We start from the raw sequence: 26,712 nt of genomic DNA on the forward strand, positions 1-26,712 counted from the left end.
AACTGAATGAGATATGAGGTTGATGGAACTTGTGTCTGAAAAATATTGGGCCTAATAACAGCACTACCTAAATACTTCATATTCATAGAAATTTATGATGTGTTGACACGAGAATCACAGTTCTTAAAATTCTTTTCTTTCTAAATTCCCTGCATACTGAAACCATGGAATTCTTTTTTGTCATTAGTTTGGGTTTAGATAAGATTAATTTTTGAGGAGAGGACTAGATATTTTGGTCAGTTTACTTGAAAGAAGGTTGGGGAATTGAGGGAAATGAAAGTATATATTGGCTTTTTCCTTCACCATGTCTTTTGTGGCTTCCTTTCCTCCACTTCTGATTTGGTGTCATCGTTGATATCATGGGTGACTTGAAGAAGTTAGGGTGGATGGGAAGCATTTCACGTGTGTTGAATGAGAGAATGTAAATTCTTGAATAAGTAAATCGTGAGATATGAGTTTAACTCCTGTGCTGCCACACTCTATGATTTGGCTAAATGTTTTCACTTCTCTGAGTCTTTTGTTTCTTCTTTTACTAAGTGATGGTATTGGACTGGATGATCTTTGAAGTTTTTTTGATGTTGATATATTTAAATTATTCAAAAGATTATAGTGAATAATATAATGAATATAATTCAGTTTTTTCATATAGAAAGTAAGTAGTACCGACGCTGTTTATTGAGTAGTATCCGTCACTGATCTTCAGTGAGAATCTTAAATCATATGTCATATTTCTATATACATGTGGGCCTTATTTTATGCTCTATTTGCCCATCCCTGAGCCAGTACTATACTGTCTTTATTTACTGTAGCTTTGTAATAAATTCAGATATCTGATATGGTGAGGCCCCATCCCCCTACTTTGTTATTCTTTAAAATTATCTTGATTATTTTTCTGAATCTCACTTAACCTTTAAAATTCTGTGATTTTGTGTATTATACTGTAGTACTGCCTAGAGTCTCTGGGTATTTGATTGGTAATCAGTATGTTCTCATTGAATGAATGGAATGAACAACAGCCAGTTATACCCTATAAAGGCTTATGGATAACAATGTGTTACAAGTTAATATCAGTAAAATTATGACTCTTGACTTTTGAGAATACCATTAACATACTTGGCTTTTCCTTTTGTAAGTGTTTAATTAAATTAGTTTGAAATTTGGACTGGGTGTAATATTAAATACCTTGAATGCTTCTCCCACCCTATTCCATACTCCCTTTGGATTAAAGTTTTGGAAAGAGTAGGTGGATTTTTGAAAAATTGTTGTTTAGACAGATAGTTTAAAACCACCTTAAAAGTCGTGATAAATTCCACATGACATTGATGAAATATGCTTTTAATGAGCACCTTTTACTTTAAAACTAGTTGTCTATATGAGTTCCATCACTTGGAATTTAGACCTGGAAAGGACATCAGTTTCCATTTACTTGAAAATACCTCATATTTTCATTTTATAGTGGGCAAGGTTGAGTTCTGTATCACCCTCATTGAAAATTTTGTTTCCTATTTCCTAACATCTTCAAACGTTGTAGTAGAACTCTACAGTTCCTCCATGCTCTAACTGCATTGATCTTTTAACCTTCTCTCCCTGTATGCCCTTTACTTTCTCCCTTTTTGTCTTTTTATTAAGGCTGTTTGGTCTGCTTTGAACGCTTTCTGTTTGTTATCCTTCCAAGCCATAATAGAACCATCTTCTTACATAAAGGTTTTCTTATCACTTTCTCTACATTTTATCTCTTTCTCTTTTGATTCCATAGCACTTATACCAATATTATATGGCATATTGTCTGCTTTGCATTATAGTTAAGTATACGTTTTTCTCCCTAAATAGATTACATACATACTGGGAACAGGATTCTTGTCGCTTTGATTTATTCTTTGTAATTCCCGCAGTTGCCTATCACAGTTCTTTGCATGTAGTAGGTCCTTAATGGTGTTTGAATTGAATTAATTTAATATTCTCTGCCTTCATGGAACTTATAGTGTAGTGGAAGCAGATGCACAATGAGAAGATAAATACATAGGAAAATTGCCATTTGAGAATATGTGATGAAAATAACAGTATGCTGTGATGAGAGAATAACAAGGGAACCAATTTTGACCTTGTTGGTGAAGGCCACACTTAGGGTTGACATTTAAATTGATATGAAGAATTAGAAGGAGTCACCATGCAGAGAGCTGGAGGTAGAGTGTTTTGTGCATGTGGGAAGACGTTAACGTAGGAAGGAGCTTGAATTTTTTTATTTTTTATTTTATTTATTTATTTATTTTTTTGTGAGGATGATCAGTCCTGAGCTAACATCCGTGCTAATCCTCCTCGTTTTGCTGAGGAAGACCGGCTCTGAGCTAACATCTATTGCCAATCCTCGTTTTTTTTCCCCCAAAGCCCCAGTAGATAGTTGTATGTCGTAGTTGCACATCCTTCTAGTTGCTGTCCGTGGGACGCGGCCTCAGCGTGGCCAGAGAAGCAGGGCATTGGTGCGCCCCTGGGATCCAAACCCGAGCCCCCAGTAGCAGAGCGCGTGCACTTAACCGCCAAGACATGGGGCCGGCTGGAGCTTGAATTTTTGAGGAACTGAAGTGAGGCTTGAGTTTAGTGAATGAGGAAGAGTGGCTTTAAAGGTGAGGTTAGATAGGTATAAAGATGCCAGATCATGCAGTGCCTTGTAGGTTACTGTAGTGGATTTGGATTTTGTTCTAAATGTAATGGGATGCCGTTGAAGGATTTTAATTAGAGGATAACCTAAATATGATTTACATTTTAAAAAGGTCATTATGGCTACTATCTAATAATTGGATTTAAGGAAGGAAGAGGGAAAGCAGGAAGAGGAATTTAGAAGGGTGGTGGAAGAAGAGAGAGAAGTGAATGGATTTAAGATACATTTTAGCAGTAGAATTTTCAAGATTTACTGATGGATTAGATGTGAAGGAGAAAAAGGAATCAAAAGAATGAAGGGTTATTCCCAAATTTCTGACTTGGTATTTATTGAGATAGAGGAGGACTGGGAAAAAGCATTTTTTTTAAGAGGATGAGAATCATTGTTTTGGATCTGTAAATTTCCAAGAGACATCTAAATGATAACATTGGGACATGGAAGGCTGAAGCTTAAGGAGAGGCACTGCTGGGAATTGTCATTATATAGATGGGATTGAGAGCCATGAGGAAAGGGTGAGATCAGCTGTCTGGTCCTGAGCTTGGAAGAACTCCAAATACAGCTGTCTGCTGAAAGAGAAGTGGCTTTTTGTAGGGGGAAACCAGGATTTGTCATGTCATGGAAGCCGACAGAGGAGAGAGGAACAGTGCCCATTTGATTTATCAAAATGGAAATTATTGGTGATCTTGTGTTGATTAATTTCTCTGTGTCCCTCCAGATCCAATTTTTGCCCCTTTCTTCCTTGCTTGATGCCTCAGAAGGCTGACCTCTGTGGATTACATCACCTAGGCTTCTTTGCATTCTGGCTTCAGGTTGTGTTCAGCCAGTGGAGGTACAATTGACAGATTGGACAGCAGAAAGAAAAAGAGATTAGGGTATTTATTCTCTTTCCTCCTTCGCTACCTGGCTGCAGTTTAGGCAGAGGCTGCATTCCTCTACCCATAGCTGCATGGTACCTTTTCCACTGCCATAGCTTTTTCTGGTTCCAGTAACCTCAGGCTTCAGAGGGGTGAGCACTTGTACCCCTTGTACTTTCTACGAGTTTAGAAGAGATAATAGCTTCCTGATTGCTAATCCCTGAGTGATTGATAAATATATATCAGTGCTGTCCACACCTTTGTAAATAGTCTCTCCATTAAGCTCTCTTCATTTATCCTTTTAAGTGTGCCATCTGTTTAAGTCTAAGGGACAGTTTCAGTGAACTTGTGGAGGTGGACGAGTTTGGAGCAGATTGAATAGTGAATGGAAGGTTAGGAAGTAGAGACTGTGAGAGCTGATACTTTTTTGAGAAGTGTGGCTATAAAGGGTAACTGAGAAGTGAGAGAGGAGACAGAGCATAGCTGTGTAGAGAATCATGAGATACTTTTAAGAATATATAAATATGACAGTTAATATTTACGTGATAATGGGAATGATCTTGTAGAGGAGGAAAGATTGATGATACAGGAGAGAGTGAATTATGGAAGAAAGGAAATCTTTAAGTGAGAGGTAATGCAAGGAGCAAACTGGTGGCCCTTTAATAGTAATCAGATGCTTACTCATTTTAAAGTGGGGGAAAAGGAGATTACTGGTTCAGTTTGAGAGGAGTGTTACAGATTTGGTTGTGGAAAGAATAGGGAGCTTTCATCTGATGGCTTCTGCTTTCTTAATGAAAGTGTCTTAAATTAAAAGAGGTGGGAGGAATGGGGAGGAGAGGTGAGATATTTAAGGATTGAGGAAAAGGTGTAAAGCAGCCACTACAGGGAGCTTTTAGAGTAATATTGCTGTGGTTGAGGTTGTTAATTGTGAATTTATGACAATAATCAGTCTGCCTGGATATGTGATTTTCTTCAAGATTCCACTGCTCTGTTGCAGTCACGGAGAAGGTTAGCTAGAATTTTCTAAGAGAGCGTGAAGGAGAGAGACATGGGAAACATTGAATTTGAGTGTGAGGAGTGATTATATTGATGAACTGTGAAATCTAAACCTGATAAAAAAGAAAGTGAAACCAGGAGATTGATAAGAAGAAAGTGGAGGGTTTCACAAATAGGTGGTTTCATTAGGAACTAAGAATTATTTCTGAGGGCCAGCTGAACGAGTGAGTTGAAAAGATCAAATCTTATATGTCTTTCTTCTTTCTGCTTGCTTCTCATTTATGTCCCAAATGACCAGAATTTATACAGACTTAACCACTTGGAATCTCCTGTACTAAATAGACAGGTTAAACACGCATTCTAGCCAAATGGATTGAAGTGCATGCACACATGTAGACACATACACAGAATTAGTGACCTCTAGAGCTCTTATGAATGTGATTTCAAACATGACATATTTTAAAGTCCATTAAAAAATCTTTGATAAATATAAATATTTATCAAATCAACTTCCTTTGTTAACTTCTACTTTCTGTAAATAGGAGACAAGAAAATAATTTCCTCTGATAAATATCTGGATCTATTTAGGATCTTTCTATGAAATTTGTGACATAAGATCTAAACTTATTTTTCCTTAAAACCATTAAAAAACTCTTATTCATTGTTGATACAGTCTTTTAGGAAAACAGTTTGGCAGGTTCTCATATACAGTTAAACATAGACTTACCATAATGATCCAGTAGTTCCACTCCTAGGTATTTACTCAAGTGAAATGAAAATTTACAGTCACACAGAAACCCATAGGCTGATGCCAAAAACTGGAAACAAACCCAAATGTACTTCAACTGGTGAAATGATAAACTTTGGGACATCCATTCAGTGGAATACTATTTGGCAGTGCATGCAACAACATGGATAGATATCAAATGCGTTATGCTAAGTAAAAGACACCAGACTCAAAAGGCCCGTATACTCTATGATTCCATTTTTATGGAAAAACTAAAGGGAAGAAAACTGACTAGTGGTTGCCAAGGAGTAGGAGGACAGTTTGACTATGAAGGGCATGAGAGAATTTTTTTGGGTGTTCTATATGGTCTACGTCTGTCTATATCTTGATTATGGTGATGGTTACATGACTGTATGTGTTTTTCAAACTCAGAAGTATACACTTAAAAGTGAATTTTAGTATATATAAATCATACCTCAAAGTTCTAGCATATAAAATGTTGCCATATTAAAAAGTATTTTGGAAAACTATCTCAAGAAAATGTTGTTTTGTTTTTAGATTCTGCTTATGTGACTTTTTTAGGAAGGAGAGAGTGGTGGACAGGCATCATTAGCATTTGTAAAGTTCTTTGAAGCTCTAGAAATGCTGAATTTGTCTGCATTTAGCCAACATTCCTATCGTATGTTTAAAAGAGTATTGCAATGTTAGGATTAATAGAGCCCAAGAGACTTGATAAAGTTTCCATGTTTTACAGATAAAGAACCTGAAACCTAGGTTAGGTTAGCTGAAGTCACACAGCTAGTTAGTGGCTGAGGTAGGTCTAAAATTTAAGTGATGGATTACTAATTTGACGCTTGTTTTACTAAAACACACTTTATATTCCAAGTTATTCTTTCTAGAGACTATTTTTAATTCCTTTTCAGAACCTTTCAATTGTGTCATCCGAAAACTGGAAACCACTCCCTTCCTAGTGGTAAGAAAGTCCGGTGTCTGGTTGATAATAGGAAGGCTAAATTTGAGAAATCCTACATCACTTAGAGTTTGCTTAGACATAGTCAGCAAGTTTAGCTATAAAGACACTTTTCTTTAACTGTGTGGGAAATTGAATGCTTAGTTTTGGAGTTGTCAAAGGCTACTGGTTAGAAATGGGTTTTTGTAACTTTATTGCATTAAAAAAATAATCTTTTCAGATTACCATGATTATTGGTTTGTTTGGGAAGGTAGAAAAGGTTTAAAAGTGTTAGGTGCTTTCTAGTTATCTTAAGTAGTGAGGATTTATCTTATAAATACTGAGGGTTGTGAGAAAGCACTAGAAACAGTCGTAATAGTTATACATTGAGGAAATGGAGAATGGAATGTCATTCAGATTATAACAACAGCTTTAGTTGTCTTCTATTCTTGAGACAGCTAACTTGCACTCTCCCTCGTTGTTCACCTCCCTCCTTGTATAGTAGTTTTATGGTTGCCACTTGACCCCATTTCTGGAACGAAGCTTCGAGTTCCTACCCCTCAGAGATATTGGTGACATTGTGGATATTGCAGATCCAGTCACAGAGCTGGCAGGTGGCCTGGTTTCTTTCTTGGTTTTGAAGCTGTGTCTGTGTCCTGCAACCTTCCTGGGAGTTATTTCCTATAAGCTGTAGCCCCAGACAGAGTTGGCATGTTGTTTTTTCTGTAAGGGAGCCCACCCCAGCCCTAGCTCTGGCCTAGCTCTGATCCTGTGTCTTATATGGAACACTTTTAGTCCCTGTTTCCCAGGGAAGCCAAACTCCCAGCTGCCACTGCCTGTTTCTAGACCAAGAGCCCTGTAGGCCCCTGGCTTCAGCACTGCTTCCCATTTTGCATTTATGTTCCCTCTCACTGCCTGAGAGATATTTATATTATTTTTTGAGCCAGCTATGCATTGTTTATTTATATATTTGATATATTTTTATAGTAATTTTTGTTTGGGTGAATTTACTGCACATCTTGACTAGAAGCCTTTTTAATCTTTCAAAGCCACAGTTTCTCATCTTTAAAATTAGAATTATAGCCCCTATCTCTTAGTGTTTCTGTGTGCTGAGGAAATGAGATTATATACACATTTGTATATAAATTCTTAGAACAATGCCTAGAATATAGTAAGTGCTACATATATGGCAGCTATTATATTTTCAAGTGAGTCCTGTAATTCCTCGTTGGTTTCTGTGTTTAGACAGTTAGCTATGTCTATATAGTGACCCCAAAACACTTGTCAGTCAGTATTTGGAATTTCTGCAGATGTGTCTGGGATTATGGCGTATTTTGAGGCTTTGGGGTCAGACATTTAAGTCAGATTTTATTTTATTTTATTTTATTTTTATTTATTTATTCTTTTCTCCCCCAAAGCCACAGTAGATAGTTGTATGTCATAGCTGCACATCCTTCTAGTTGCCGTATGTGGGACGTGGCCTCAGCATGGCTGGAGAAGCGATGTGTTGGTGTGCGCCTGGGATCCGAACCCGGGCCGCCAGCAGCAGAGCGTGCGCACTTAACCGCTAAGCCACGGGGCCGGCCCTAAGTCTGATTTTAGTCTATGCTGTAGCAACGTTGAACTGAAGGTTTTTCAGGATGAATTGTAAATTTTTTTCAATATAATAAGTGCTGAAGTACTTCATTCTTTGTATTTATCATAGGGTTTGGAAATATTCAGGTAATTGATATTTGTGTGTGTGTGAGGAAGATTACCCCTGAGTTAACATTCAATGGCAATCCTCCTCTTTTTGCTGAGGAAGATTGGCCCTGGGCTAACATCCATGCCCATCTTCCTCTACTTTATATTGGACGCCGCCACAGCATGGCTTGACAAGTGGTGCATCAGTCCGTGCCCCAGATCCGAACCCACGAACCCCCAGCGGCTGAAGCGGAGCATGCGAACTTAACCGCTATGCCACCGGGCTGGCCCCAGTAATTGATATTCTTTTAAGCTCTATTGCCTATACTTTCCAGTAGCTAGCTACTAATCAAAAAAGTCAGTGCAGCATATGTAGATATCATAGAGATTATGGAAGTTGGAATGAATTTTAAGTCAGGAAACAGGAATGTAACAGTGTGTGTGAGTGAGGAAATAAGGTGATGTTTAAAGTAGAGGTTTTGACTTAGACAACCATACTTATGACTGAGGTAAAGATCCTCTTTGGGGAAGAGGAACAAAAAGGAGGAATCAAATATTATAAGACACACTTCCAGTTTGTGTGTTTAGGTTATAACTAATATGCTTGCATATTGTAACTCTTAAAGCCTTCACTGTAGTCAGACTTTACCCGTGAATTCAAAAGCATAAATTCAAAAAAGAAGTTTTTCTTTTAAAATAGAAATGTCAATTAAATTCTTTCTCCTTGGATTTTGAGTTTGACTTAGTGAAGGGATGAGTCTTGTGAATCATCGTCTACTACTACTTTTTTTTTTTTTTTAGTGACGCCTGGGTGTATTATTCTGCCCTTTAGAGATGTGTCTAAGGAGATTGTGTGTGCTGATAAATGATCTTACTTCCTTCTTTCTTCAGCTGAAATAATAAGACATTCTATTTCCTTTTTCCTCTTACATCAAGCCCTGAGTATGCCTTTGCTTTTATTTTTGTCTTATATTGTAAACTGTTGCATGCATATAGGTGTTTGGAACCATGAAAGTGTATTATCAAGTAAGAAGCATGGCACAATATCATTTAGAGTTTTAAAGTTAATCTACCAGTCATGAATGAGAACTGATGAAATATGCCATCCCATTGTAGTCATTCACTTCAGATAGGTGTTTCTGAAAGGACTGATCCAGTGACTGTGTTAGAGGCACTCTGGTTAAGCCAAGGTTTTATCAAGTTCTTAATGGTTATGCATTTCTCCCCAAACGGAAAGGTTTTTAAAAAGACTTTGTTAACTCTTTAATTGTCAGAATCAATGGTGGGATTCTGGAATGTTTGATCAAGTAGAAGATTCATTAGGATTCTGATTCAGAATCTTTCTGGTATTAGAAAGTAGACATTGTATGTCATGGTAACTGCTAAAATTTTACTTTTTTCTTTTTCAATATCTTTCTTCTTTTTCAGTATGAGACAAGACAGTGTCAATATTTAAAATTTTCTCATATTGAGAAATAACTGATACATGTAGTACAACTGTCTGTCATATCGAAATAGATCAAGAGGCTTTATACTGATCTTTTGCCATTAACTCTTCTGTTGTATTGACTTACAAGTTTCTTTTTATCTGTATTGCCATATTAGATCTTTGTGAAGCAGTATAGTTTGATGGAAAGAACACAGGATTTGAAATCAGAGGGCTTGGAGTCCTGTGTCTGTCAGTTTACCAGCTCTGTGACTAGGACCGCGCGCGCGCGCGTGCGTGTGTGTGTGTAAGGTCAGCCCTGAGCTAACATCTGCCAATCCTCCTCTTTTTTTTTGCTGAGGAAGACTGGCCCTGGGCTAACATCTGTGCCCATCTTCCTCCACTTTATATAGGATGCCGCCACAGCATGGCCTGACAAGCGATGCGTCAGTGCGCGCCCGGGATCCGAACCCAGGCTGCCAGCAGCAGAGCGCTTGCACTTAACCACTACGCCACCAGACCAGCCCTGACTTGGACCTTTTTGAGATTGTTCTCCTTATAAGTAATATGAAAAGAATAATGATATCTGTCTCATAGAATTGCTATAAAGATTAAAATTAAATGCTTTGTGAACTATAACGTACTCTTTGAGTGTTACAGTGTTTTTCAATTGGGACATTTGTTGTATTTTAGCAGAATAACAACACTATCCTCAAAGATTGCCGACCTTTGGTTTAATGTATTAATTTCATTTAGGGTGAATATCCTCAGGTTTTTATCTGCCTTTATATTTTCCCTAATAATAAATTTCTTCACTGTATGAGGATTCCTCCTTTGCCAGAGTTAGAAATGGGTTTGGTTTTATCATTGCGTTCAGCTTCATGCTGTCATGAAAACAAGGGCTATCTGCAGGCCACACTGGGACCTAGCCTTTCTTGAAGTCACTGGTTCTCAGTGGTGTCAGTACCTGCCCTGTGAAGTGTTTGGATCTTTGAGGGTGCACTTTGGTTGCCACAATGATTAAGGCGGAGTGGGTACAGCATGGGCATTCCATGAGCAGGAGCCAAGAATACCATACATCCCACAAGGTATGAGACAGTTCTGCATGATTTTTGAATATTTCCCCAGACCTTCTTGTAGGTGAAAAACCTGTTTGTACTTATCTGATCCTAATTCTGTTTTACATTTAAACACAAAGTATTTTTTTGCATGGTTTTAATAGACACTGAATTTTCCAGGAATGCAACTACTGAGTAAACTGAGGGCAAATTGTACTTTGTTTTGTTCAGAACTTTAACAAGAGTTGTTAACCTTTTCGGAAAATCATATTACCAATGGCATTGCCCCTTAGGGTTTCTGATTTTCCAATACAACTAATTTGTGCCAGTTTACATTTGTAACTGTCATGTTCATGGCATTTCTATGTATAGGTCCAAGTGTCTATTTCTTTAATAATATGAATTCTAGGATGGTTATTCCTGAGCATGTACGTATTAAGATATATTATTAAAAACTACTTTTTTTCTCTTATATTACCATAGGCATTATCTTAATTTTTAAAGATCAAGGACAGGTAAGTTATCTACTTGCATTTCATTTCAGGTTTATGCTCTCAAAACAAAAAACTTTTGTTTTAGTGGGGTTTCAGAATGGAGCCTATATTTAACGAAGTTTATGTTGCCTCTCCAGGGAGAGATAGGAGGTCCATGTTGATCTGTGTTATAGGTGTCTATTCTTCTCTTCTTCCCTTTCCTTCCCTTCTCTCTCCTTACCCTCTCCCTTTTCTGTTTTCCCTTACCATTATGAAGTATTTGAGACATAGACAAGAATATGATACTGTATATGTAAGTAGTGAAACACATAATAAAACCAACCCAACTTGAGAAATAGAACGTTACCAGTATTGTTGGCATATTTCTCTTTGATTTCCATTCACCTGTCTCTCCACCAGGGATAAAACTATACAGAATTTTATTTTGGTTTTATTTATCCTTCCCTTCCTTTTCTTTTAAATTTACCATTTTTGTATGTATTTCAAAACTATATTGTTTAGTTTTGCTTATTTTTTAACTATAAGAATAGAACTATACTGTATATATTATTATTTGCTTTGGCATTCAACATTATGTTTTTAAGATTCATCCATATCTGTGTGTAACCCTGGTTCGTTTTCTCAGATGTGTGACTATACCACAACTTACCTTTTGTCCTAAAGATGGACATTTGTTTTTTTCCGTGTTTTTTTTTTTTTTTTTTTTTTTCCCCCAAAGCCCCAGTACACAGTTGTCTGTCATAGCTGCACATCCTTCTAGTTGCTGTATGTGGGACGCGGCCTCAGCATGGCTGGAGGAGTGGTGCCTCGGTGCGCACCCGGGATCCGAACCCGGGCCGCCGGCAGCGGAGCGCACGCACTTAACCGCTAAGCCACGGGGCCGGCCCGTGTTTTTTTCCGTTTTGTTGGTGTTACAAACATATTCTTGCTTATATCTTTGGGTGCACATGTACAAGCATTTCTCTATAGCAAGGAATTTTATTTTATTTATTTATTTTTTTAATTTTTATTTTTTTTGGAATGAAAAAAAATTTAACTTTTTATTTTGAACTATATTTTAGACTTACAGAAAAGGTGCAAGAAGATTTTCTGTATATTCTTCACCCAGCTTCCCCAATATTGACATCCTACACAACCTTAGTACAATCATCAAAACAAGGAAATTAACATTGGTATGATATTACGAACTAAGTTAAAGACCTTATACAAATGTCACCAGTTTTTCCACCAAGGTCCCTTTTCTGTTCCAGGATCCTTTCCAGGACTCCACACAGCACTTACTTATTATTTCTCCTTAGTCTCTAGCAGTCTGTAAGAGTTCCCAGGTCTTTCCTTGTCTTTTATGACCTTGACAGTTTTGAACAGTATTGATCAATGATTTTTTGTAAAGTCCCTCAATTTCAGGTTGTCCAAAGGTTTTTTTCAGGATTGGAATGAGGTTATGCACTTTCAGCAAGAATACCACAGAAATGATGTGTACTTCTCAATGCAAAATATCAAGGGGCTCATGATATAAATGTCATGTTACTGATGATGTTTACCTGGATCACGTGGAAGGTGGTTTCTGCTGAGTTTCACCATTATAAGTTACTCTCTTTCCCTTTCTAGCAAGGAATTTTAAACATGTGTTTTTTTTGTGGTGAGGGAGATTGGCCCTGAGCTAATAGCCATTGCCAATCTTCATCCTTTGCTTGAGGAAGAGTGGCCATGAGCTAACATCCGTGCCCATCTTTCCTCTTATTTTGTATGTGGGACGCCTCCACAGCATGGCTTGATGAGTGGTGTAGATCCGAACCTGTGAACCCGGGCTGCCAAAGTGGAGCATGCTGAACTTTACCACTACACCACCAGGCCAGCCCAGAATTTTAAACATTTTGGTGGTGACCCTCCCGTACACACACATACACACACAGAGTTGAAAGAAAAATGAAAATCAGTATTCACTCTTCCTACGTGTGATGCAGTCATCTTTTCCATTCTATCTCTCTCTTTCTGTTTAAGCACTGATTGTGACCTAAATGATTTCACAGTTCAAGATAGTTGTCTTGGTTTCCTTTGGGGAGCAGGTGTATTGACCTGGCTTTCATTTGCTTTTAAAGTGTAGTGGACTCAGAGGGCAGCATCTCATGAGGTGAGCATGCACCTGGCTAAGCAGGAGCACTGCTCCCACACCTGGAAACATCTGGTTCTTGAGCTCAATGAAGTTTCAGCAAGGACTAAATTTGGATTCAGCCCTGAAGTACCTGCCACTCCTTGATGGAATGAATTCCCTAGGTGTGCCCTAACTAAATATTTTGAGTTATGTCAGAGTCACACCATTCTCTGACCATGCAAGGGGCAGGATGGGATTGGTTGGGGCTTTCTATTCTTGGTATTTATTTTGATGTCAAACTTAACTCCCCTTTTTACCTGTTTTGACTATAAACTGTGTATTCTTGAAGGCTCAGATCTCAATAGCTTATTCTTCAGTTTTCTGGTGACTTTCTAATGTGCATATTCAGATATTTCAGATATCTCCTCTTACTTGAGTTCTTCGTTCTTCTACATTCTACTAGATAGCTTGAATTTTTTGCTGAAGAGGAAAAGAGTTAATTTACGTGGGAATTTATTTTACTTTAATCTTAAGTAATTATAAAGTTAGACAAAGAAGCTACATGTTTTAACTCTGATTCAGTGTTTAATTATTGGAATATGTATGCAAACTGTAATTTACAGAGCTATGCTTTGAATCTCAGAGGGGGAATATTTGCCCTTGGTACTACGTATTCTTTTTTTTTTTTTTTAATTATTTATTTATTTTTTGGTGAGGAAGATCAGCCCTGAGCTAACACCCATGCCAATTCTCCTCTTTTTGCTGAGGAAGACCAGCCCTGAGCTAACATCTATTGCCAATCCTCCTCCTTTTTTCCCCTTTTTCTCCCCAAAGCCCAATAGATAGTTGTGTGTCATAGTTGCACATCCTTCTAGTTGCTGTATGTGGGACGCCGCCTCAGCATGGCCAGACAAGCGGTGCGTTGGTGGGCGCCCGGGATCCAAACCCGGGCCGCCAGCAGCGGAGCGCGCACGCTTAACCGCTAAGCCACGGGGCCGGCCCTAGTACTACGTATTCTTGATCACTTGTGTAAGGGGTCTTCAATAATAGGACTAGAAACAGGAATAACCAAGTTAGTGTTTTATTTTTTTACAAAATCTCATTTTTTATGAACATGGGACTCCAAAATAATAAACACAGTGTTCATTGCAGTCTAGAAGTTGTGTTATGGTTTGCATTATTGTTTTTTTTGTGGTAAAATATACATAACATAAAATTTACCGTTTTAATATATATATATTTTTTTGTGAGGAAGATCAGCCCTGAGCTAACATCCATGCCAACACCTCTTCTTTTTGCCGAGGAAGACCGGCCCTGAGCTAACATCCGTGCCCATCTTCCTCCACTTTATGTGGGACACCGCCACAGCATGGCCTGACAAGCGGTGCATTGGTGCAAGCCCGGGATCTGAACTCGGGCCGCCAGCAGCGGAGCGCGCGTGCACTTAACCGCTATGCCACGGGACCGACCCCCGTTTTAATCATTTTTAAGTGTACAGTTCAGTGGCATTCAGTACATTCATATTGTTGTACAACCATCACCACCATCCATCTCCAGAACTTGATCTTTCCGTGCTGAAACTATGTACCCATTAAACAGTAATTCCCCACTCTCCCCTCCCCCTAGTCCATGGAAACCACCATTCTACTTTCTGTCTCTATGAATTTGACTACTCTGAATATCTCATCTACATAGAATCATACAATATTTGTCCTTGTGTGTGTTCCTTGTTAATTTAGATATGTAAGATATGATAGACGGGATGAGAGAAATGATACACTAACTCCATGAGATATTCTAGTATTTACTTGCTCTAAAAATTTCTTGTGTTGTGTGTCATTGTTAGAAGTTATGAAAGTTGGGCCGGCCCCGTGGCTTAGCGGTTAAGTGCGTGCTCTCCGCTGCCGGCGGCCCGGGTTCGGATCCCGGGTGCGCACCGAGGCACCACTCCTCCAGCCATGCTGAGGCCGTGTCCCACATACAGCAACTAGCGAAGGATGTGCAGCTATGACAGACAACTATGTACTGGGGCTTTGGGGGAAAAATAAATAAATAAAATCTTTAAAAAAAAAAAAAAAAAAAAAAAGAAGTTATGAAAGTGGATACTGCTTCAATTGGTATTCTGTTCTTTGCCTTTGTAGCCACTTTTGCGTTTTCTAGTCCCTAAATCACATTCCTGAGACCTTTGATTACTTTTAATCTCTATTTTCTTTTCTCTATCCTGTTGCTATATCTTGTCCCTAATATTTTGTTGTCTTTTCCATACTTTCATTCTTTTCTTTTCCACCTGTTTCTTTCCTCTATTTCGACTTGACCTAGATAAGGATTGAAAGCACTTAATCTGGTTTTTTATGTACAGATTCTTTCCAGCAGTATGTACTATTTAGACTTCCTTAAGCTCTAAGTGTACAACTCTTTTTGCACAGTTGAGTTTGCTAGCTACTTGGATGATATTGTATATGTAGAGGAAGTATTATTGTCATTTGACCTAAAATATAATAATGAAATATAATATTAATGATATGATAAAAATGTTGCTGAGCCTTATGAACTTAATAGTGAACCTGCCTTGTGACCTTGATCAAGTCATTTATAGTGGCATATGTTTGATTTCATAAATTTAGATGATCTCGTACTTTAGCTTCCCTTTCCTTACATAGAATTTTATTTACATAGCAAATGGAAGAGCCAAAAATGTAAGAGTTGGAGGACTTTAGGGATAACCTGGTATCTATTTTGCTCCCTCTACAAAAGTTTGCCTGCCATTGTTTTGGTCTTGAGGATACAATGAAGTCCCTTGGCTTCATGGAGCTTACAGTCTTTTGTGAAAAGAGGGTTCTGAAGAAACTGTATAATCTTATTTAAAGATTCCTCACTTCATTTTGATGAGTCTTAATATGCTCAAAAGGAAAAGAATCTGGTCTCTTATTTACTAGATAGGAAATGAGGAACTATAAAGCAAGAGGAAGGGCCTCTGAATGAGTGAACTGGGACAGTGCCTCTCAAAATTGTCTATGTCTATGAATCACCTGAGGGTCTTGTTAAAATGCAGATTCTGATTCAGTAGGTCTGAGGTAGGGCCTGAGATTCTGCATTTCTAACAAACTTCCAGGTGATGCCTATGCTACTTGTCTGTGAACCATACTTTGAATAGCAAGGAATTAGTATATAATTAAGAGAAAAGAATAGCCTGTTGCCATTTTGAGAAGAGTAGTTTGGAGCCATGCAGCCAGGCTCGGAGTTGTCAGCAGTACATCACACTTGGCCTTGGTGAAATGAAATAAGAGCCGTTAATGTTTATATGTTAAGAGGAGATATTAAGGAGGTAATCAACACCTATTTTTTAAATGGCATCCAGAATTGAGGTTGGATGGTAGACAGTAGGAAGTGAAAGAGACGAGGGTCTTCAGGTATGATACAAGTAAGAATCTAGTCAGAGAAATAGAATTTATGAGAGTTAAGTATTGACTAGGAAGACTTAATTTGTAATTGGGAATATTTCCCCCCGTCTTTATACTTATTCTAACTGGCCTAGTGATTCCAGTAAAAATAAGTGCTTTTTTATTTAAATAGGTAATTTTTTCCATAGGCATATTTTATGTGGAAAGAATGTCAGATTTCTTTGTTTTCTAGGTCTGAATAAAGCTTAAATGTGCTTAAGTTGCCTTTCTCTGATCTGTTCCTCTAATGGCAGCTACTTGGAGTGTAAGCAACCTGGGAGTTCGTGTATCTTCATAGAATTAGCAGAAGACTCTTGATCTTGGAGGTAGTATAAAATGTCCAGTGGGTATTGAACATTTATCCATAGGGAAAAATTTGGCAAGCCCAATCTTTGAACCAGCAGCCTTTTATTTAGTTCTGTGAATTCACAGTGCTAGTGTTCCCAGTTGTGTTTTTAGAAGTTTAGATTTTTTTTCGTTCCTGGTACTCTTAGAAATAATCCATATTCGTATTTCCTCTTTAATATAACACCTGCCTGCTCCAATTACTACTAACACCCATATTTGTTATGGCTCCTTGGTTAGTGTCATTGGAATATTGGTTTCCTTGAAAATAGATACAAATAGTTAAGGATACTTTTAGTTTATTGTGCAGTTATGGAGGCAGAAAGATGTGAAATGTAATCATGGAGAAAATCTAAATGTACCTTTAATTATATTGGCTCATTATGATCAAATACATGTCAAGTGTTTTCACTAGTAACATACCCAATGTGATTTCTGGCATATTTGAAAAGCATTTGCTACACCTATAGTTATTTCTCTGGTTTTCTTTTTGGTATTTAGGTATAACTGAAAGTGAAACATCAAAAGCACTATAGTCTATTCTAGAATCAGGCCAATGAAGAAATGAAGTGAAACACATTGTTGGCTAAAAATACGTTTTGCAAGTTACATCTGAAATTGTTTTGTTAGAGCATCTATTGGAAATGAAATTCAGCTGTTCTTATTCTGTGGGTTTTTTTAAACATAATTATCTGAAACTAGATGTCTATACAAAATAAGTTTCTAATGTCTTTTGGTTTTTAACTCATTTTTCCCTTAGGACCTTTCCTATATAATTTGAAAACTCAAGATAGTAGTACCTAGAATTAAAGTAAAAGAAAAAGGAATTGCAGATAAGCCTCACATTGAGGTAATTAAATTTAAAGGAGTAAACTTGGGTGTGACTTACTAATATTACACCACCACATTGGTGTGTGGGGCCTTTGAGGGCAGGAATTGTATCATATATGTGTGTTGAGCACACATATTAAAGGACTCTTTGTTCTGTTTAAAAAAAAAAAAAAGAACCCTTAAGAGCACATGTTCCTAGTTCTGGTAACATCTTTTTTTAAAAACAAAGTTATTTAGTTAAGTAAAAATAAAAAAGAGGGCTCTGGAGTCACACAGCGTGAATTTTTTTTTTTAATCCCAGCGCTACTGCTTTGTTGTTTTGTGATACTGGAAGTAACTTGACTTCTCTGTGCCTCAGTTTTCCTAGTTGTAAAATGATAATAGTCCATTTCATAGGAGTTGTTGTTAGGATTAAGTGAGATAATCCCTGGAAAGTGCTTAGAAGAGTTTTTGGCAAATAAAGCTCAATAAATGTTAGCTGCTGCTAGTCTTCCTATTCAGGAACACCACTACAGTAGTCCCCCCTTATCTACCCGGGTTACGTTCCAAGACCCCCAGTGGATGCCTGAAACCTAAGACAGTACTGAACCCTATATGTATATACTGTGTATTCCTATACATACATACCTATGATAAAGTTTAATTTATAAATTAGGGCAGTAAGAGATTAACCACAATAACTTCTTTTTGGCATATCTGAATTGGCAGCATCACAACCCTTACGCTTTGGGGCCATTATTAAGTAAAATAAGGGTTTCTTGAACACAAGCACTACGAACCACAGCAGTTGATCTGATAATCGAGATGGCTACCAAGTGACTGACTAACAGGTGGGTAGTGTATACAATGTGGATACTCTGGACAAAGGGATGATTCACATCCCAGGCAGGATGGAGTGGGACAGTGCAAGATTCTATCACACTGCTCAGAATAGCCATGCAACTTAAAACTTATGAATTGTTTATTTCTGGAGTTTTCCATTTAATATTTTCAGACCATGGTTGACTGTGGGTGACTGAAACTGCAAAAAGTAAAACTGCGAATAAGGGGAAACTACTGTATTGCATTGTCTCTAGTGAATTTATTTTGCTTTTTAAAACTGGCCTGCATATCCAGATTCCAATATGACAGGTTTGGGCACTTAAAATATACGCTTAAAATTAGTTTTGAATAAAAACCTTAAGAATTTTTACTTTCAGCTACTATAACTTTAATTCCTGTAAGAAAGGAGAAGCCATACATTCATTCATTCAATCATTTTTTTCTAATAAACTATTTATCGATACCTGCTATTTATAATGCATTGTACTAGGTGCTAGGAATATAAAGTACAGCCAACTTGGTTGTGCCCTTTAGTTGCTTTGAGGCTGGTGGAGAAAGGTATCACTGAGTGTAAATCAGTGTTGTAAATAACCCCTTTTGTGCCAGATCATTAGTACATGGTACATTTTTAACTTGTCTTCTGGAAGGTGTATAAGCCAAACTTTTTGGTGGATTGGCCCTTTATTTTTAGTATCTTGTCTATTTACCACAACTCTGTGGTATCTGTAATCATTCCTGTTTTGCAAATAAGGAAATTGAGGTTCAAAGGGCTTAAGTAATTCCTCATACAACCACAAAACTCACTCCAAAATCCTTTCTTAATACTCATTTAGGGGCCAGCCCTGTGGCTTGGTGGTTCAAGTGCGCATGCTCTGCTACTGGCGGCCCGGGTTCGGATCCCAGGCGCGCACCGATGCACTGCTTCTCCAGCCGTGCTGAGGCCACGTCCCACATACAGCAACTAGAAGGATGTGCAACTATGACATGCAACTATCTACTAGGGCTTTGGGGAAAAAAAAGGAGGAGGATTGGCAATAGATGTTAGCTCAGGGCCAGTCTTCCTCAGCAAAAAGAGGAGGATTGGCATGGATGTTAGCTCAGGGCTGATCTTCCTCACAAAAAAAAATACTCACTTACTCTACTGTTCTACCTCCTGTACGTCATAAGGTGCAAAACCTCTATTAGAAGACTTAACCCCTTATATTGTATTTGAGGTTTATATGTCTGTTTCCCTATTAGATTGGGAGCTTTTTTTAGAGCAGGGACTAGTCATTATTAATTTTGGGGGGCCCCCAGCAACTAGTAGAGTACCTGTCACATATTAGGTACCTAATAAATATTAGTTGAGTAGTGAATGAATACATAGAATGTTAGAAGTAGAAGGAATTTTTAGAGCTCATGTAAATCATAGGCACTAAATTTCTAAAAGGAATTTTAGATTATTTACATAGCGCTACAGCTTTTCATTTTGACTCTTTAGGGTATTTAAAAAACAGCTAGTATAGTCTATCACATCATCTCATGAAAGAAGCCATTTTAACACCAAAAAAGTAGGAAGGAGAATCTCATAGTAAGCACAATTGGTAACTTTACACCCAGTTTTTTGGTCATGGCTGGCACCTGTTCAAGGTTAGATTTCAGGAACCATTATCTAATACAAGCCTCTCCTTTTAGAGATGGTGATCTGAGTCCAGAGAGGCATCAAAGTTTTTACAGCAAGGCAAAATGATGACTGAGTTTAGAACCCAGGTCTTCTCACTCCCAGCCCAGAATTTCGATTCTGTCCCCTCAGTCTTCATGACATGATGAGACTTAGGCACAGAGAATTTGTGTCTTAATTAAGATCAATTTGTGTCTTAATTAAGTGAGAAGTAGAGCTGAGACTTGAATCCATATTACCCAACTCCATTTTTAGTGAAACCTGTGTGTTCACTTCCATGTAATCTTAACCTACTCTGTCAGCCCCCATTCAGTTGTAGAGATGGAATTATAAGTGAATGAAAGGAAATGTCTATATTTAGCATTTTCTTTCCTTGCAAATTTCAGATTTGAGGCTTAAGCAACTTCTTCCAGGAAGGAGAGCCAGTGCAGCTGCTGTTACAACCCCAAGGTGTTGATCCACTTCCATAGATTGGAATATTGGTGGGCGAGCAGCCATCCTCAGACACCTCACTTAGGACAGGTAAGTGAAAAAGATAGTAAGGATAAGAAAAGTAGAATGAATGCTAATGTTTTTCCTTCCTATTTCTTGTTAGATGGAAACAGTTGACTGCCTTTAAAAATTTAACCCTTTATCTTGGTAAAAACAAAGCATTTGGAGTCTTAGGTGAGTGAGGCAAAGCATTTGCTTGATTGTAAAATATATGTAAAAATGTTTTTTTTATCTTTTATTTTTTGTGAGAAAGATCAGCCCTGTGCTAACATCCATGCCAATCCTCCTCTTTTTGCTGAGGAAGACTGGCCCTGAGCTAACATCCGTGCCAGTCTTCCTCCACTTTATGTGGGACGCTGCCACAGCATGGCCTGACAAGCGGTGCGTTGGTGCGCCCCCCCGGGATCTGAACTCAGGCCGCCAGCAGCAAGCGCGCGCACTTAACTGCTATGCCACAGGGCTGGCCCTCAAAATGTTAACAGTGGTAAAACTTAGGGTAATTAAAAATTTTTTCTTTCTCTTATTGTGCATTTTCTAAGTTGTGTTTATGAGCTTCTGTTAGTCATCTGTTGTTGCATAACAAACCACCCCAAACTTAGTGATTTAAAACGTACCAATCATTTATTTTGCCCATGTATCTGCAATTTGGGCAAGGCTCGCTTGGTGGGGACAGCTTATCTCTGTTAACATGTGGTATGAGGTGGGTAGCTGGAAGGGTGGGGGTGGCTCAGTGGCTGGGAGCTGGAATCATTTGAAGGCTTGCTCACTCATGTGTCTGGTGGTTAATGCTGGCTGTTGGCAGGGACCTCAGCCTGGGCTGTCGGCCAGAACACCTACACATGACCTCTCCTTTTGGCTGCTTTGCTTCTTCACAGCGTGGTGGCTGGGTTCTGAGAGAGAGCATCCCAAGAGAGCAAGGCAAAGTTGTGTGGCATATTTGACTTAGTTTTGGAAGTCACATAGTGTTACTCTGCTCTCTTCTATTGGTTGAGGTAGTCATAAAGGTCCACCCAGGTTCAGAGGAGGGGGTGGGTGAACATAGACCCCACCACTTAAAGGCAGGAGTATCAACATCACATTTTAAGAAGAGTATGTGGGATGGAATCTGCCATTGTAGCCATCTTTGGAAAATATAATCTGCCACAGTTTGTATTACTTTTAAGATAAAGAATAGAAATAATGTGTATATGAAAAAGAGGAATATTTGCAGGAAATTATGGTGTATGAGTCCAATAAGAATTTTGTGTGCTCTTGTCTAGTAGAGTATGATATTGAAAATAAGATGCCTAAATAGGAAGAGATGAAAGATTTTGAATTTTCTTTTGTATCAACAAAGCAGCATACTGTTGTAATCAAAAGTAGAGACAAAAATTTAGAAACAAGATACAAAATAAGATTGATAGTTTGGGTTTTTTGTTTTTGAGAAAATGCTAGTTATTTTAGTTCCAAGTCTACTTTTTTTTCTTGTTTGTTTTAATAATTTGAGAATTATTTGGGAAACTGGTTTCCAATATAATAGTTTTGAGAAACTAGTGCCAATGTTATCATCATATGCATCAAGTTTGTCTGTCTGCTTCTTTTAAAGAAAACTAATCTTTTTCAGGATTGTACAATTTTGTACAAAATTGTACCTTCTGAATTTCTGGTAAATATTTAAATTTTTTTCAATGGCACAAGAAAACTTGCAAAGTTGTAGAATATTTGGTTGTCTTATTGATCACACTTACTCACCAATTACGTAAATTGCGTGTGGCAGGTTTGAATATAGCTACTACTCAATTTCTGCATGTAATGGAATTTTTTCAGATAATCCTCTAAGTCTATTCGCTATAGCTGGGAAATAAGCTCTAGGGAACTCTTTGACCCAGAAAATTTCTTGCTGTCTAGATGCTTTCCCACTCCTAGGCTATTTACATCATAATGAGCCTAATTCTGCAGAGTTGGTTCAGTACTATTTCCCCACTACTCACAGGTAGGTAGATATTTTACAGTGGAAAATGACTGAACCAGCTATTGTGACAATGGAGGTAATCTCAGAAGTTTGCTCTCAACTGTGAATAATCAGAATTGACTGAGTTTGTGAAACAATATATTTTAGTTCAAAAGGTACAAAATTGGGAAAGCTGTTTTTGTTTGTTTTTTTTTTGACATTTAAAAACAAGATGAGATGTTTTCCAGTAGACATAGATTGGGAATAATGATTATAGATAGTGTAAAATATTGTATCTTAACAACAAAATATATGCATATATATATATATAAACGTATATAAAACCTTTAAGCAATTAACTTGCCTTGTTTTTTGTTTTAAGCATTTTTTAGCCCACTTTTGCTTTTAAGAAGTCTGAGTAGGTGAACTGCTGATAACATCTTTTCCAGGTTTATTGAATGCTATATCTTGCCTCCATTCCACAAGGCCTGTGCATGAGGGGATAAAAATCCCTTAAGTGAGTGAGATACTGCTTTTTGACTGAAGCTAAAAAAAGCAACAATAAAAACTCCTAAAACACCCTATAGAAATTGCAAATATGGTGGTGTTTGGTCTGTGGCACTTGATTCAATCCATGGAAGGAGGCAAATGATAAGGTTCTTTTATAGAGGTGAATGACTATGCAAGTATTCTTTTAAAATGCAAAAAGAATTTTGAATAATTGTGGAAGGCAGAAATTATATTTTTGGGGGGTTAGTGGTTCTCCTACTTAACTTATTTTTTGGTGAGTTTCTTATTCCTAAAATTATAATGATTCTCAGTTGAAAAATGGCATTCAGTTCATGCTTATATAGGTTTTTGGCAAAACAGAAGTTGTGTGACTTTCTTCTTGTACCCCCGCTCATTATGTATGAAATGTTTAACAAAAGTGTTTAATATATGTGGTAAGGAAGTGATTGGCATAGCATAAAATTTACCATATTAACCATTTTTAAGTGTACAGTTCAGTAAAGTACATTCCGATTGTTGTGCAACCAATCTCCAGAACTCTTCATCTTGCAAAACTGAAACTCTATACCCATTAAACAATAACTCCCTATTTCCCCCTCCCTCTAGCCCCTGGAAACCAGCATTCTAGTACTTCTGTCTATGAATTTGACTACTCTAGGTACCTTGTATAAATGGAATTATACAATATTTGTATTTTTGTGACTGGCTTATTTCACTTAGCCTAATATCCTCAAGGATCATACTTGTTGTAGCATGTGTCAGAATTTCCTTCAAATTTAAAGGCTGAATAGTATTCCATTGTATGTATATACCACGTTTTGTTTATCCATTCATCCTTTGATGGACACTTGGGTTGCTTCCACCTTTTGGCTATTGCGAATAATACTGCTATGAACATTGGTGTGCAAATATCTCTTTGAGCCCCTGTTTTCAATTCTTTTGGGTGTATACCCAAAAGTGGAATTACTGGATCATAGAGTAATTCTATATTTGATTTTTGAGGAACTGCCATAACATTTTCTCTATGGCTGCACCATTTTACATTCTCATCAGCAGTGCACAAGAGTTCCAATTTCTCCACATCCTCACCAACACTTGTTATTTTCTGTTTTTATATTTTCAATAATAGCCATCCTAATGAGTGTGAGGTGGTATCTCATTGTGGTTTTGATTTGAATTCCCTAGTGGCTAGTGATGTTGAGCATCTGAGCATCTTCATGTGCTTGTTGGCCATTTGTACAGCTTCTTTGGAGAATGTCTATTCAAGTCCTTTGCCTGTTTTCTAACTGAGTTGTTTGTTTTTTTGTTGTTGAGTTGTAGTTCTGGATATTAACCCCTTTTAAGATAGAAAATTTGCAGACATTTTCTCTCATTCTGTAGGTTGCCTTTTCACTCTGTTGATTGTGTCCTTTGATGAGCAGAAGTTTTTAATTTTAACGTAGTCCAGTTTATCTGTTTTTACTTTTGTTGCCTTTGCTTTTGGTGTCATATCCAAGGAATCATTCCCAAATCCAGTGTCATGAAGCTTTCTCCCTATGTTTTCTTCTAAGAGTTTTATAGTTTTAGGTGTTACATTTAAGTCTTTGATCCATTTTGAGTTAATTTTTGTATATGGTGTGAGGTTAATTTTTTTATATAATGTGAGGTAAGAGCCCAGCATCATTCTTTTGCATGTGGATATCCTGTTGTCCCAGTACCATTTGTTGAAGAGACTATTCTTTCCTCATTGAATGGTCTCGGCACCCTTGTGAAAATCAATTGGCCAGAGATGTTTGGGTTTATTTCTGGTCTCTCAATTCTGTTCCATTGGTCTGTATGTCTATCCTTATGTCAGTACCATACTGTTTTGATTACTGTAGCTTTGTAGTTAAGTTTTAAAATGAGGAAATGTGAATCTTCTTTGTTCTTTTTCAAGATAATTTTGGCTATTTGGGCCCCTTGAGATTCCATCTGAATCTCAAGATTGGCTTTTCCATTTCCGCAAAAAAGGCTGTTGGAATTTTGGTAGTGATTGCATTGAATCTGTGGATTGCTTTGGGTAGTATTGCCATCTTGACAACATTAAGTTTTCCAGTCTGTGAACATGGAGTGTCTTTCCATTTATTTAGATCTTCTTTAATTTCTTTCAGCAATGCTTTGTGGTTTTCAGTGTACAAGTCTTACATCTCCTTGGTTAAATTGATTCCTAGGTATTTTATTCTTTTGGATGCTGTTGTGAATGGCATTGTTTTCTTAATTTCCTTTTTGGATATTTTATTGCTAATATATAGAAACACAACTGATTTTGTATGTTGATCTTGTACCTGCAAACTTTGCTGATTTCGATTATTAGCTCTAATAGGTTTTCTTTTTTATTTTGCTGTGTGTATTCTTTTGGGGTTTTCTATGTATAGAATCACATCATCTGAGAATAGAGTAGTTTTACTTCTTTTCCAATTTGGATTTCTTTTATTTATTTTTCTTTCTTAATTCTCTAGCTAGAATGTCTAGTACAATATTGAATAGGACATTTTTTTTAATGCTTAACTGTTTACAGTGTTTAATAGAGCTAGGTTATTTTCTGCATTTTACCAAGGAGTTTTGCCTTTTGACACATATTATGATGTTTCGTGTTATGTGAAATACTAACTTTTCCTTTTTATCAATTCAAAATTAGAAATTCTGCATATTATAAATAGCTTAATCATTCATAATGACAGGGCTTTTTTTATATTATATCAGTAGAGATATAGATTTATCTTGGTTTTAACCTGATTATAATATATTGAAAAAATATTTTGAAAAATGTTAGCTTCTGAGAGAGTTTGGATGTTTACTAACTCCACGTTACTTTGCAAATTGAGCAGTGTGTATCAGAGGATTGACAGTAAAAACTTCATGACATGAGTCCTGTTCTTAAGGGCACAGATTGTGTGTTAATCAGCAAACATTAACATTAGGTAGTGACCTAAGAATAAGAGAAATTAATAGGTGAGGGAAGTTATTGAGGTCTGAATGAAAGAAAGTCTTACTGTCATTAATGGAGATATTTTTCAGAGATGTTTCTGTTTTATCCTCTAGCTATAGAAGAGAAAGCTTTTTTGTTAACTCTGAATCTCTGAGAACTGCTTAAATTTACAAGAAAGGTGAATCCTAAGAGCCTTTTCTGAGTAGAGAAGGAAGTCAGAGCTCTCCCTCCCATTAGGATAATTTAATCTTTGGAAAAGGGAGGCTTTGAGAATTTTGACATCTTTGAATTTCTTGAGAGTCTTAAAACTGGATAAACACCAGGAAAGTCCAGTTCGGACAATGGTTAAAGGTAAATTAGAAAACTCAATGCTTGGTGAAACCAGGGTTAGAATGAGCAGTGAGGGATGAGTTAAAGATTAACGGGATATTTTGATATTGATATTGCTTTAAATTGTATCCCATCCTTTTGAATATAATGTTAATAATAGTTCATATTTATTAAAAAATTCTGTTTCACAGAAAAACATGATCAAATGAAAAATGTGTTATTTTCTGAGTCCATTAACCGTATAAGGAAAACCTGGTTATTCATATCATAAAACTGTACCCCTTTCCAGCAAGTTGCAGTTTATCTGATTTGTGACACATTGATTAAGAAGAAATAAAGGAGAATAGAGGCTTGAGCACCTTGCAAAGTTTAGTCTGTAAAGTGATGACAATGCCGTAAGAAGGAATTTCCCAAAGCTCACAGTGCTCTATTAAAGTTAACTCTTTTGCCAGAGCAAAACTGAGATTGTA

At 37.2% G+C, this 26,712-nt stretch overlaps 1 protein-coding gene across 9 annotated transcripts in view; it reads left to right on the forward strand.

Moving 5' to 3' along the window:
* The window catches only part of NUMB (NUMB endocytic adaptor protein), a 159,543-nt gene that overhangs the window by 16,267 nt on the left and 116,564 nt on the right, over window positions 1-26,712 (forward strand). For 6 of the 9 annotated variants that reach the window (XM_087448264.1, XM_087448262.1, XM_087448270.1 and 3 more), the window contains exon 2: window positions 20,420-20,555. The exons of the other annotated variants lie outside the window; for them this stretch is intronic. The gene's annotated coding sequence lies outside the window, so the exon portion shown is untranslated. The remainder of the gene's footprint in view (window positions 1-20,419; window positions 20,556-26,712) is intronic. 9 annotated transcript variants of the gene reach the window in all.

This window comes from Ceratotherium simum, chromosome 24 (genome assembly GCF_057802395.1).
Source record: "Ceratotherium simum simum isolate JZ-2026a chromosome 24, ASM5780239v1, whole genome shotgun sequence".
NCBI lineage: Eukaryota > Metazoa > Chordata > Mammalia > Perissodactyla > Rhinocerotidae > Ceratotherium > Ceratotherium simum.